Source organism: Xenopus tropicalis, chromosome 2 (assembly GCF_000004195.4).
Source record: "Xenopus tropicalis strain Nigerian chromosome 2, UCB_Xtro_10.0, whole genome shotgun sequence".
Classification (NCBI taxonomy): domain Eukaryota; kingdom Metazoa; phylum Chordata; class Amphibia; order Anura; family Pipidae; genus Xenopus; species Xenopus tropicalis.
The window spans coordinates 70868624-70883910 of NC_030678.2; positions in this window are offsets into that span (position 1 = coordinate 70868624).

A 15287-nucleotide genomic window follows, 5' to 3' on the forward strand; every position below is an offset into this window, starting at 1 on the left:
AGCAGGATCTTGACCAACTGGCAATCTGGGCAGCTAAGTGGCAGATGAGATTTAATGTGGATAAATGTAAGGTCATGCACCTGGGATGTAAAAATATGCAAGCCCCGTATACCCTTAATGGGACTGCAATAGGCAAATCCATAATGGAGAAGGACCTTGGAGTCCTTGTAGATAATAAACTTGGCTGTAGCAAGCAATGCCAGGCAGCAGCTGCAAGGGCAAACAAGGTTTTGAGCTGTATTAAAAGGGGTATAGATTCACGGGAGGAGGGGGTTATTCTTCCCCTTTACAGAGCGCTGGTAAGGCCCCATCTAGAATATGCTGTTCAGTTTTGGTCTCCAGTGCTCAAATGGGACATTACTGAGTTAGAGAGGGTCCAGAGAAGGGCAACTAAGCTGGTAAAGGGTATGGAAAGTTTCAGTTATGAAGAAAGACTGGCCAAGTTGGGTCTGTTTACACTGGAGAAGAGGCGCTTAAGAGGTGACATGATAACTATGTATAAATATATAAAGGGATCATATAATAACCTTTCTAATGTTTTATTTACCAGTAGGTCCTTCCAACGGACACGAGGGCACCCACTCCGTTTAGAAGAAGGGAGGTTCCATTTAAACATTCGGAAAGGATTTTTTACAGTGAGAGCTGTGAGGTTCTGGAATTCCCTCCCCGAATCAGTCGTGCTGGCTGATACATTATATAACTTTAAGAAGGGGCTGGATGGATTCTTAGCAAGTGAGGGAATACAGGGTTATGGGAGATAGCTCTTAGTACTAGTTGATCCAGGGACTGGTCCGATTGCCATCTTGGAGTCAGGAAGGAATTTTTTCCCCTCTGTGGCAAATTAGAGAGGCTTCAGATGGGGTTTTTTGCCTTCCTCTGGATCAACTAGTAGTTAGGCAGGTTATATATAGGCATTATGGTTGAACTTGATGGACGTATGTCTTTTTTCAACCCAACTTACTATGTTACTATGTTACTATGTTACTATGTTAGGTACCAATAAAAAAAAACCATCCTAAATATGAAATCCAAGGGTCCACTGAACAGTCTGATGCCCATTGTGCCAAATTACCAAAATTATCTGGCATTTAGAGACCCCAAAAGGAAGTTAGGGAATACAAATGACCCCAGAAATCACTTTAGCTACTGAAAATTCAACACATTTACTGCATTTACTGTAAAAACACAAAAAAATACTTTGACCACCCAAAACCATATGGTTTTTCAGACTACAGAGGCGCAATGCTCTCCCAAAATTAGCGTTTTGATGAAATATCTAAAAATCACATCAAACCTTCTACTTTCAATCACCTTTTCTCCCACATAGCATTAGGTACCAAGAAAAAACATCTAAAATAGGAAAGCCAAGGGTCCACTGAATAGTTTAATGCCTATTGTGCATAGGATTAATTTCTGAAAATTGTCTCAAAGCTTGCATTTTAACCCATTCTATACACCATATTTCATAATGTACCAACATAAAACATTCTATATATGAACGCAATTGGCCTACTGAACAGTTTGATGCCCAGAGGCACCCATATGAATTTTCACGTCTGGCAAACTGGCTGCGGCGGAGGCAATGACAAAGTAGCACTAGGGTTAGGCAGGAGAGGCTCCTGCCTGGCGCCCCTCAATCGTTGCGCCCTAGGCAGCTGCCTCTTCTGCCTACCCCTAGTTCCGGCCCTGATAGAAGCACCCAAATGAAAATAGTGCAAATTTTCATGTCTGACACACTGGCTGCCTCATTATGTATTATGTATTGTGCGCTTTAAGACCCCTAACAGTACAGATACCCTAAAAAACCAAATCATTTCCAAAAGTACACATTCTTACAAAACAAAAATGAGTAAATATATCTTTCTACTGCAAACTACCAAACAACAAAGCTATGCTCAACATAGAGGTTTTTATGAAATCATCATAAAGCTTGCATTTTACCCTATTATATACCCCACATTTCATAATGTATCAACATAAAACATTCTAGATAGGAAAGTCAGGGGACTACTGAACAGTTTGATGCCCAATATGCATTGATTTAGAGGCAGTGGCACCCAAATCGAAATATAGCAGACAAAATTTCCTTGGGCTTTTCCTTGGGCTCTTTCTTGGTGGATACTCTTAAAAACTTACATGTGTGTTAACTGGGCCGCATTTGGTGGAGGGGACTTAATCTAAATGTTGCTTAATAGCTTAATAAAGCTGTAACCTCTGGTCCCTTATATTTTCCACAAGATTATGTGTTCAGTGTGGTTATTTGATTATTAGGATGCCTTGGTTGAGGTTGGTTATGTTTGTGTAGGAGCAGTAACAAATAGGGAGCATAGAACATTTAGAGGCAATTCACTGTCCGAAAAAACGAGTAATATTTATAGCATGCATTGAAAATATTATCACTTCTTATATTTTGAGAATTAACAATTGATTCACTAAAAGGACACTTGTCAGAATTAAGAAGCGATGTTATTGTCGTTATTTATCTGGCGATGACATATTATAAGTGTTATTTTAAAGTATGCAATATATTTATGTGTTATTTCGTAGCATGCGATATTAGCGCATGCTATTACACACGTAACCGTTACTGTTCTGAAAATTACAATTTCCCTGAAAACTGGAGGATGCATCACTCTAAGGCAATCACATACTTGAAAAAAACTGACTGCAAACTCCATCTTGTCACCACAGACAATCACCTGCTGCAATTTTATTTAGTAACGCCTACTCCTGGGAGGCGTTAAGTTTCATAGTAATTATCGCCACATTTTATGCTTTCAACACTTCAAATATGTTTGTGAATTATGCATTAGTATTATTTCTATTCGATAATTACCTCAATGCGATGGATATAACGCTTTGCGATAATCAGGATTTTTGCGCATGCGATATGAGTTTGATGAGTCGGTACTTAATTATTGAACACTTTTTAACGTTAAGCGTTAACGACCTTTAGTGAATCGGCCTCTTAGGCTTCATGTATATTGAAAATTTGCTTGGAATTACATTTTTTTATTATAAAGAATTTTATTTCGTTAGAGATCACCTTCAAAGCTAAAGGTTTAGGGCTATTTTCCCACATGACATCAGTCAAACAATAATCAACCTAATACCAATGATATTCAATGAGTTATTGTAATTCTATGGTAAAGGTATTATTTTTAGGTTTTACTATAACACACAAAATTTCAGGCATAGATAATTATAATCTAGGGATATGAGAACATACAAGAAAGTCCAAGAATAAAAAGATGTGGTTAATTATAGTGCAGGAGTCATGAAGCATCACCTGGACAAGACAGACAACAACAGTCTTAGTAGTTTATGTTCTAATTATAGTGCCTCGGATAAACTCCCACTTGTTTTATCTTTATTATGCTTCATTCATTTAAATTGTGGCACTATAAATACCCCTTACACACCACACTCACAAAAAACATTTATGAAACCTATCAACTATCCCAGTTTTCCCAGGAGTTACCTATTTAAGGGCTCATACACACAGGCTTTTTACCCTGCCCATCCCTACCCACAATCCATTATTTATTATGGGGCTGTACTGACACAGGTGCATGTTGCATAATGCGCTCAACCTGCATTCAGCTCTTGCATGCATCTTTGTCAGTACAGCACAGTGAGAAAGAATGGATTTTTCTTTGTCCTGTGCTCTCTTGGAGTGGAACACAGGAGAACTTCTCCAGAGGGGAAGACAGGGTGGAATGCCCTTGTGTATGAGTCCCCTTCCCCCAGGCCTCCCATCACAATGGAGCATCCCCCCTAGAACATGAGCATTCAGTTCTGTGGAAAGGCATGTGTGCATTCGCAGTGAGAATTTAGTGGCATCAGCAGGGCTTTGTGCACAGTGACATAATTTGGGGCCCCCAACAAGCCATGCCCATAATTTCCGGTGATCAGGGTCTCTGTTATATTTATGACCTGGTGGGGCCTGATTTATGATTACTTGAGACTTTAAGCTCAAGCAATCATAAAGAAAACCCTGTGTGAGTTTGCTAACTCACCCTGGGTTTTGGGTCTGAATACTTTACTTTTTAAACTCGTTTTTCAGAAAAGGCCTTTGTTTGTTTGGCGGTTTTATGGTAAATGAATGCATATTGGGCATCAAACCGTTTAGTAGATGGAAATAACAATAAGGCTTTACTTTAAAGTGGGCGAAACCAGAGAATGCTAGTGGGCATGAGAGTATGACAGTGGATGTGACTTATTTTGGCACAGGGAGCTACACATGGTGCACATAGCATCCCTCCACTTTTTTAACCCCAATTCAAGCTCTGTGTAAAACATTTTACACAGTTTGATAAATATTTCCCTTCATGTTAAACCTATAGTTATTAAAAGAGGTTGCTTGCAATGCAATAAAACTCTAATAATTATTGACATTAAGCATGTCAAAGACGTTGGGTGTGCCATCTATAAGTACACCTCTGGGATGGTATAAGGGCCTAGAAATAAATGTTTTAAAGTTTGTCAACTTGACAGACTGTGCCTCTAGGCAATAATGCTTCCAAGTGTGCAGTAAATGCAGCTTCAAAACACAGTGTAGCTGGAGGTGCAAATGGTAACTATATGCTAAAACACAATCTTGTGGATATGAAAACATGCATTGCTTGTAAAAGGAGTACAAAGACAGATATAACAGTCTAAACTAAAAGCTCTTACACTGAGGCATTTACAGCTGTGTTTCTAATGCTGTTGTAAACATCTTTGTGTAAAGAGCCCTCATGCATAACATAAGCTATGCGTGTGTTCCAAAAATAGGGTGTTTTGCCATTGTATCACTCCAGTACATATAATCTGTGCATTATGCATGATCTGTAGATTGACAAAACGCCAACCAGCTAGACCCTAATCTGCCCTCTCCACATTGGACCTGCCACACCATCACCAGACCCACACATTTAATATATGCATGTTGTAGAGTGCACTGATTATATTTAAATTTAATTGCAATCAGTTCAGCCCTTCCGGGATTTCCAGACATTTCCAGATTTTAAAGTGATCTGGTAACCCTGTCTCAGGGGCATAACTAGAGGGGGTGCAGAATTTGTGACTCTGTCCAAGATTGGGGGTTTCAGAGGCACAAAGTACAATATTTGTCTTATTGAATTATGGTAAAATACAATTACGTGCAGGGATTTATGCCAGAAGCACATGGGAGGCATTGCTAGAATTCTACTTTTCAAGTTTTTTACTAATTTTGTAGTGCCAGGCCAAGCAGGCCAGTGCCCTAGGCAACCCGGCCAGCCACTTTACCTGCTGCATGTGCTTATGCAAATATGCAAATGACCACATTCATGCAAATGTAGGGTAGGAGGTCAGGGCCGCCATCGGGGGCGTCCCGGGCCCGGACGATCGTGGATTTAAAGGGGGCCCGGCCATGATACAGTTTTTAAGCACGGGCCCCCTTTAAAGGGGAAGGAAAGGCTAAGTCACTTGGGGGTGCTAAAATGTTAAGCACCCCCAAGTGACTTGAATCGCTTACCTCGAACCCCGGGCTGGTGCCCCTGTTAGGAGAAAACCGCAGCAGCCCGGGGCACCTGGGGCGATTCGCTTCCGCCTTCCTTTCCCCTAGACTCCGAGTCCGGCGCATGCGCAGTAGAGTGAAAAAGCCGACTTCTCTGTTAAAGTTCGGCTTTTCACTCTACTGCACATGCGCGCGCAGCGAGAGAGGAAGGAGGAAGCGATCGCTGCTACCCCGGGCTGTTGCTGTTTTCTCCATACAGGGGCACCAGCCCGGGGTAGAAGGTAGGCGATCTAAGTCACTTGGGGGTGCCTAACATTTTGGCACCCCCAAGTGACTTAGCCTTTCCGTCTTCTTTAAAGAGTTACAGGCCCTTGCTTCATTGGTGGTCAGCGGCTAATTTTATACTACTCTTTTATTAGGTTGCGCCCAGTGCGTGCTGACGTCACGCATACACACGGGGCGCAACCTAATAAAAGAGTAGCTGCAGCGGCGAAACGGGGGACCTAAGAAGAGACGGGGAATGCAGCCGGACGAAGCAGGCAGGCGAGGGGGAGGAGAAGCTGGAGGATGTTGGGGAGGACGCTGAGGGGAGCTGGAGGATGTTGGAGAGGACGCTGAGGGGAGCTAGATAATGTTGGGGAGGACGCTGAGGGGAGCTAGATGATGTTGGGGAGGCTGAGCGGAGCTAGATGATTTTGGGGAGGATGCTGGGGGGAACTGAAGGATGTTGGGAAGGACGCTGGGGGGAGCTGAAGGATGCTAGGGGGGAGCTGGAGGATGTTGAGGAGGACGATTGGGGAGCTGAAGGATGTTGGGAGGACGCTAGGGCGAGCTGAAGGATGCTGGGTGGATGCTGCGGGGGAGCTGGAGGATGCTAGGGGGGAGCTGGAGGATGCTGGGGATGACGCTGGGAGGGAGTTGGAGGATGCTGGGGAGGACGCTGGGAGGGAGCTGGAGGATGCTGCAGTGGGGAGTGGCCCATAGTATGGGGACAGTGGGGGGCCCTGCCCTGGCACCAATGCAAAATGAAACCCCTGGCTACTAATGTTTTAGGAGGGCCCTGGCTATCAATGTCTGTGTGTCCTTTGTACTGATGGGAGGGGCCATTGGGGGATTGGGCCCAGAAAATTTTGTTGTGAGGGGCCCCGTGTTTCTGATGGCGGCCCTGTAGGAGGTAGAAAAGGTATGTGCTTAGTGCCCCCCCAACCTTGCGCCCTAGGCATGTGCCTCTTCTGCCTAACCCTAGTTCTGTTTCTGCTCATTTAAAAACCATCACAAATACTACTACTTAAGCTCACCTTTAGTTGCCAAATGTTTTTATTTCAGTTTTGGGTGGTTTTAAAAATTTGAGCTTGGAATATACTTTTACAAGTTTTATGATAGGTCTGAACCATAATGTTTCCCTGCTGCCTGATCTGCTCCTGTTCAAGCTTTGTTGTATGTATCAAGTACGGCATTGGCCGGTCATCACACACACAGGGCAGATATTGCCAAGGAAATGTTACACATTTTCACACCAAAATCCATGTGCGCTTTAATGCCCAAATGTGCACACAAGTAGATGGTAGCAGATAGGCTGTTTTTCCATTGGTGTAGAAAACACTAGGTCTCATTTGAAACACCAAATGGAGCATACAAAGTGCAAAAGAGCCTGCATTTGGCACTGCTGTGTGCAAATAACTGCAGAGATGTGGCATCAAGAACTGACTGAGTTAGCTGGCACTCAATCTAATTTGGTTGGGCAAGAGGAGGCACGTAGGCATTCCCCCCACCCCCAACTTGTGCATCATTTAGAACTACTCTGTGTTCCACTGGCCTTAGGGTTAGGGGTGGATAGAGAATCTGGGATAAAGCATCTATAAGTAATATGTGGCAAGGAGGAGAGTGGAGGTAGTTAAAGTCAAGAAGGTTGACTCAGATCACAGTTTTCCATGGGGCACCGTAAGCAAGCCATTTTATGCCCCCCCCCCCCCTTATTTTTTTTTATTTATCATAATAAAAACTTGGTAACAGTAACAAATTATTTCTTGTGTATTACATTTATTCCTTGAGTGATTTAATTAAACTGCCACACCCATTTTAATAAATAAATAGCATGAAAGATTTAAGAGGCAGTAAAGCTTGAAAATAATTGTCAAGGGTGTGTGTGTTCTTAATATTAGTGACACATATTGTACATATCCTAAATATCCTAACTTTTCTTGAAAATTCTTTTTTATAGTGCTGGTTCCCTTAGTACTTAGGCACTTACTGAGATATTCCCCCACTGTATCTGCTGCCTTACATAACCCAGTTAAAGACAGAGGCAAACAATACGGTGAACAAGCAGGCCTGGAGCTGCTGCAAACAATGATGCCCAGCTAAACATAGCCCTATCTTGTTATGTGTCTGCAAATTTGAAAGTGGAACACATAAAATATAGGCATTTGCAGACTGCAAATTTACGTTCATGCAGATGTTCATACAAGCTACAGCTGGCCTCAGAAGGTAATTTTGGCTAGTAGTCAATTCAGGCAAGGGTCTGCCTGGTCTGGCAGCTGTCAGTCAGCTGTGTCAGCCCACAAGTCTCCTGAGAGGCAAATTTCAGGTGCAAAAGCAGATGTTTTCATACTATTTATCTTCAGTCTGTTGAAATGTCATGTTGCCCATACAGCCTTCCTAGAGTATCTAGTAGAGCATAATTGTTATGAATATCTATTGGCAACCCCTGGCTGACATCAGCACATACTACAGCAATTCCTTATCAGTTAATTTATAACTTTAAGTTCTAGCAGCTTATGCTCTGCACAATTCAGCAACCTGTAAGGGCTCTGGTACACGGGGAGATTAGTCGCCCGCGGCAAAACTCCCTGCTCGCGGGCGACTAATCTCCCCGAGTTGCCTTCCCTCTGCCATCCCACCGGCGAACATGTAAGGGCTCTGGTACTCGCGAGTCTTTTTCGGCGATTTCCCGAAATCGCGCCGCCGCGTCTGCCATCCCGCCGGCGACTTACATGTTCGCCGGTGGGATGGCAGAGGGAAGGCAACTCGGGGAGATTAGTCGCCCGCGAGCAGGGAGTTTTGCCGCGGGCGACTAATCTCCCCGTGTACCAGAGCCCTAAAGCAAGATATTCCCCCATGAGATCTTCTTCCTGACATAAACAAACGATAGTTCTTAGCAATCAATACTAGAAGCAGCAAATCAACGAATGTTTACGTCTAACATATAAACATAAAACCTACACTTTCAAGTCTGAATGCCTTAACAAACACAACTAGCTATAAATACAATTGTCTTTTGACGCCAGACAGGAGACTCAAAAGTGCAACAGGGATAAATCTAAATCCTTCAGATTACACTCAAGTGCTATTATTTGGGTGCAGCCACTGTGTCATTTCTCTCTATTATTCCAGGTTTTATTGTTACAACAGTGGGTGATACTAAGAAAATGTCACTTGGTACACATAGAACCTTCTATCTCATTTTAGATCAAAAGTTGTGCACTAGCGCAAAGTGTCTGATATTAGGCCAGAGCACATCTTTTCTGCATGCTCCCTCAGCCAGTCTTTCATATAATACTCTACCCAGGTTACTGGTCTGTGACCCTTGACCCCAGCAGGGAGGCCTGTGTGGTGCAGACTAGGGGGCAGCAGTGGCACCGGTATAGTAATGTATGAGCTACCGGTCTTCAGCTTCATGAAGATTCATTAAAGGCTTGAACACTCACAGGTACAGTGAGGGGGAATGATGGAAGCAGACTTGCACAGCTGTATGTAAATAGGTGAATGCATCTTGTCTGTGTTTATATAAACAGAATGAAAACATGTATCTTTCACACTTTTTTTTTTATTTTACATATTTTACATATTTACGATCACATTCCATCATAAATGCACATTTGATCATATACATTTCTGTTGATTTGAATACACACAAAAGGCATCTGGATGCAGAGCTCCATGTTTATATTTATGTAATCGGTGTATATCAGTAACCACTATCTGGGTGTTGTGATTTTCCAGTAGATTTCAGGGCTTGTCCCAACAGTAATCATATTGCTTTGGTCACTTGAAGTCTTAGGGCTCTGGCACACAGGGAGATTAGGAGCCCGCGACAAATCTCCCTTGTCACGGGCGACTAATCTCCCCGAACTACCATCCCACCGGCGAAAATGTAAGTCGCCGGTGGGATGGCACACGCTGCGCAGGCGATTTCGGCAAATCGCAGAAGTTGCCTCGCGAGCCCTTAAAGATAGTGTTCCAACATTTCCTAACAATGTGTTTATTTATTTATATTATGCACACCTGCAATTTTTAACATGATTTGAAGATTGTAAAACAGGTCTGGCACTAATCTGGGGCCCTCTTAGTTGTGGCTGAACTACAACTGACAGCTGCCCCTGACATCATAAGACTGTGAAAAATGCCCACTGTGCCTGATAGCCTTGTTATAAATTAACTAAAGAATAGTTTGACAGGGTCAGAGATGATCTATAATTCCCAACAATTATAGAGAGAGAGGGACTTAATTAATTGGTGTGAATAGTGTGGACGTCCTTCCCTTCACTGCCATCTGTTAAATACTCCTTGGTATGTGTGTGACTGACTCTCTTGCACTTAAGCTTCTGGGTTGAGTCAGTATCTCATGTTTGTCTTTAGAGGGCTTGGTGGGCCCATGGCCTGGAAGAGATGCAGTCCAGAACACATCGAAAACCAGATTCAGAGGTATCTGTGGTGGGACTTTGTGGATGAAAAATCAACTTAATTATGGTTGAGCTGCTCATTAAAGGAACAGTAACACCAAAAAATGAAAGTGTATAAAAGTAACTAAAATATAATGTGCTGCTGCGCTGCACTGGTAAAAGTTGTGTGTTTACTTCAGAAAGTCTACTATAATTTATATAAATAAGCTGCTTGTAGCCATGGAGGCAGCCATTCAAAGGAGAAAAGGCACAGGCACATAGCAGATAACAGATAAAACATCATTGTATTCTACAGAACTTATCTGTTATCTGCTATGTAACCTGTGCCTTTTCTCCTTTTTTCCAGCTTGAATGGCTGCCCCCGTGGCTACACAGCAGCTTATTATATAAATTATAGTAGTGTTACTGTAGCAAACACACCAGTTTTACCAGTGCAGGGCAACAGTGCATTATATTTTTATTACTTTAAAGCTCTTTCATTTTTTGGTGTTACTGTTTCTTTAAAGCAATGAGACACACATTAGACTTTAGATAGAGAACCACCTACATTAGCTTAACCAGACAAGATGTTTATATCAGCTTTAAAAAAATAATTTTGATTACAAAAAGTTTCAATGGTTAGAGCAAAATTTTGTTTAAAATGATGCCAAGAGGCTTAAGGATCATGAAGTATCCAGTCTATGGTACAGTAGATTGTACTTTTACTGATAAATGCAATGAGGTGTTAACAGAGTCAATTCAGTTACAGTTCAATTCAGTTAGGTACACAGGTGTCAGGTAAAATGGGCACTCAGATCAATATAATATGGGCATTGTTTAAAGGGATTGTTCACCTTTAAATTAACTTTTAGCAGAATGTAGAGAGTGCTATTCTGAGAAAATTTGCAGTTGGTCATTTTTTTATTTGCAGTTTTTTTTAATTATTTTTTGGTCAGCAGTTATTCAGTTTGGAATTTCAGCAACTATCTGGTTGCTAGGGTCCAGTTTAACCTAACCACCAGGTAGTGGTTTGAAAAAGAGGCAGGAATATGAGTAGAATATGGCCTATATAAAAAGATTAATAATATAAAGTAGGTATAATAATAAAACTGTAGCTTCACAGAGAAATACATTTTTGGCTGATGGGGTCAGTGACCCCCATTTGAAAGCTGAGTCAGAAGATAAAAGGAAGTAATTCAGAAACTATAAAAAATGAAAACCAACTGAAAAATTGCTAAGAATAGGCCATTCTAAAACATACTACAAGTTACGCTAAAGGTTAGCCACCCCTTTATTGTCAAGCACATATGTGATACATGCTTGCAGAAAAAGCCTTTTACTGCCAAGCCTGTATCACATACATGCTTCACAGTTAAGGGTTCTCACATACTTTAGTATATCTAGGCATATTGGGCATCAAACTGTTCAGTAGACCTCTGGCATTTTTATTTTGGGTGATTTACCTTTGTATGTAAGAAATTGTGTGAGAAATTAAAACATTTTTAGGTGAATTTCAGAAATGGCATAAAAAATGCTAACTTTAGGAAAGCTTTGCAGATTGGTGCATAAAGGAGTCTTTACCCATACTGGTTACCCATACTAGTCAGAATGTGTACTTTCCGAAAATATATGGTTTTCTGGGGTCTCTGTACAGTCTTACGGCACATAATACGCAAGCAGGGAGTCTTGTTTGCAGAAGCTGAGTTGGCAGCCAAGAAAATGCATTTACAATTTTCATTTGGAGTCTGCACATATCACATACTTTGGTAAATCTATGCATATTGGGCATCAAACTGTTCACTATACTTCTGTGAGATAAATGTGGCAAATTAAGAAAACGTTTTGTAGATTGGTACTTTGGTGTAGAAAGATGTCTTTACCCATGCTGGATTCATCAGAATAAGTACTTTCCAAAAATATATGGTTTTCTGGAGGTCTCTGTACAGTTAGGGAGTCTTATGAGTCACAACACATAATACACAGTCCGGGGGTTCTGTTTGCAGAAACTGAGTTGACAGGTGAGAAAATTATTATGCACAATTTTCATTTGGGGTCCATACATACCACATATTCGGTAAACCTATGCATATTGGGGTGAAGATAAGTGAGTCAAATTGCAGCTTTTATTGTCAATTTTCTGAAACAGATGGCCTTTTTGTTGTTTGGGGGGAAAGAAATATTTACTCATTTTAGAGTTGTCTTAAAGGACAAGGAAAGTCAAAATCTATTAAGCACACTATTAAATAGTACTACTATTGCTGTGTAAAAACGCAATATTTCTGGCTTGCCTAATAAAAGATTTACAGAGATACACATACTAGAACCTACATACTTGTTTCAGTGAATGGCGCTGCCATCTTGTCCAGCATGTCTGTATGGGCTATTTCTGAAAAGCACAAGCCAGCCCCCCCCCTCCGATCCCCGCTCCTGCCACAAACCCCCCCGCTCCCTGCTCCTGCAACAAACCCCCCCCAGCTCCCCGCTCCTGCCACAAACCCCCCCCAGCTCCCAGCTCCTGCCACAAACCCTCCGCCGCTCCCCGCACGTACCTTGCATTTATACAAGGTACGTGGGGATCTATATAGAGCCAAAGGACATAACTTATTCAATTTTATATTTAATATCACAAGAGTAAACAGTGAATTTAAAAAGATATTACAAAAAAGAGACATACACATACATAACAGCATATAAAATAAAAGGGAATAAAACACAGAGAAAACCTATGTATGTTACCAAGTTAGTTTCTTTGTCCTCCTGAGGCAAGAGTTTGGAAACCTGAGCACACACCCCAACAGAATTGGAACCTCAAGGATGAGCTATCAGTACCTGGGTCTCTTGCCCTTTTAAACCCTGCTGGGACCCCTAATAACCAATATGTGATTTATGAGGATGTAAACTTTAAAGCAAAGGAAATATGGATACCTTTTTATAATCCATATTTTCTCATAGCTGCTCCCTCCTGCTGTTCTTAGGTCCACAATTGCCTTTCTTTGATCAACAGATCAAAGAAACCAATGGCCCTAGTTTCCTGCCCCAAATGGCCTGGCTCCGAATTGTCTTGTAGCCCAGATAAATTTGTCACCTTCCCAGAGTCCCTTGTTGCATATTTAATTATTTAAGGGTCCCTTGTGGACACAAAGCCAAATGCTGCCAAGTTTAACTCTGGACATGCCAGGGAAATACAATGCTGGCATGATACCCACCTTTTTTGCAGCTTTTACCACACTGGCCGTGTGTTTATGATTTAGGTGAATAATGTAAGCCATGACCACAGGGTACCTTGGGGGGGTGCGGGGTCCCTGCAGTGGCAGCTGCTGCGGACCCTGCACCCCACTTGGGGTCCCATAAATGCCATATACTTAGGCATCAGACTGTTTAGTTTGACCCCTGGGGAACATAATTAGGATGTTTTATCTCGGTACCTAATAGTATGAGAGAGATAAGATGCTGCAAAGTGAAAGCTTTGAGGTGATTATTGGAAATATTATAAAAATCACCCATTTTAGCTGTTTCCCAGGTAAACTAAATATACATAGTTACATAGTTACATAGGGTTGAAAAAAGACCAGTGTCCATCAAGTTCAACCCATCCAAGTAAACCCCGCACACCTAACCCACACCTACCAATCTATACACTCACATACATAAACTATAAATACCACCACTAGTACTAACTGTAGATATTAGTATCACAATAGCCTTGGATATTCTGATTGATCAAGAACTCATCCAGGCCCCTCTTAAAGGCATTAACAGAATCTGCCATTACCACATCACTAGGAAGGGCATTCCACAACCTCACTGCCCTCACCGTGAAAAACCACCTACGCTGCTTCAAATGGAAGCTCCGTTCCTCTAATCTAAAGGGGTGACCTCTGGTGCGTTGATTGTTTTTATGGGAAAAAAGAACATCCCCCAACTGCCTATAATCCCCTCTAATGTACTTGTACAGAGTAATCATGTACCCTCGCAAGTGCCTCTTTTCCAGAGAAAACAACCTCAACCTCGACAGTCTCACCTCATAGTTTAAATCTTCCATCCCCTTAACCAGTTTAGTTGCACGTCTCTGCACTTTCTCCAGCTCATTAATATCCCTCTTAAGGACTGGAGCCCAAAACTGCACTGCATACTCAAGGTGAGGCCTTACCAGGGACCTATAAAGGGGCAAAATTATGTTCTCATCCCTTGAGTCAATGCCCTTTTTTATACAAGACAGCACTTTATTTGCTTTAGTAGCCACAGAATGACACTGCCTGGCATTAGACAACTTGTTATCAACAAAAACCCCTAGATCCTTCTCCATTAAGGAAACCCCCAACACACTACCATTCAGTAGATAGTTTGCGTTTATATTATTTCTACCAAAGTGCATAACTTTGCACTTATCAACATTGAACCGCATTTTCCAGTTTGCTGCCCAGTTATCTAATTTTGTCAAATCGCTCTGCAAAGCGGCAGCATCCTGCATGGAACTTATAGTTTTGCACAATTTTGTGTCATCAGCAAAAATAGAAACAGTACTGTCTATGCCCTCCTCCAGGTCATTAATAAACAAGTTAAAAAGCAAAGGCCCAAGGACTGACCCCTGCGGTACTCCACTAACCACACTGGTCCAATTAGAAAATGTTCCATTTACAACCACTCTTTGTACTCTATCCTTCAGCCAGTTCTCTATCCAATTACAAATATTATGTTCTAGGCCAATATTCCTTAATTTGATACCCCCTAGGAAAGGCCCCTAAAGTGAAAGAGCGCAAAATGTTCAAAAATGGTCTGGCAATAAAAGTACTGCAGTATCTAAAACAGCTGGCAGTTAAAGGGTTAAGAAGGCTACTGCATCAGACAGTAGTGGACTAACAGAATATGATTGTTGTTATGTTAAACTAAAAGGAAAAAATTATACCAAGATTGTGAAGTTAAAAGTATCTAAATTTAACAGAGAAAGCATAAATTATGAGGGGAATAGGGAATATATCAGAGAAAGATGGAGTAACTCTAAGGGGCTGATTTACTAACCCACGAATCCGACCCGAATTGGAAAAGTTCCGACTTGAAAACGAACATTTTGCGACTTTTTCGTATGTTTTGCGATTTTTTCGGATTCTGTACGAATTTTTCGTTACCAATACGATTTTTGCGTA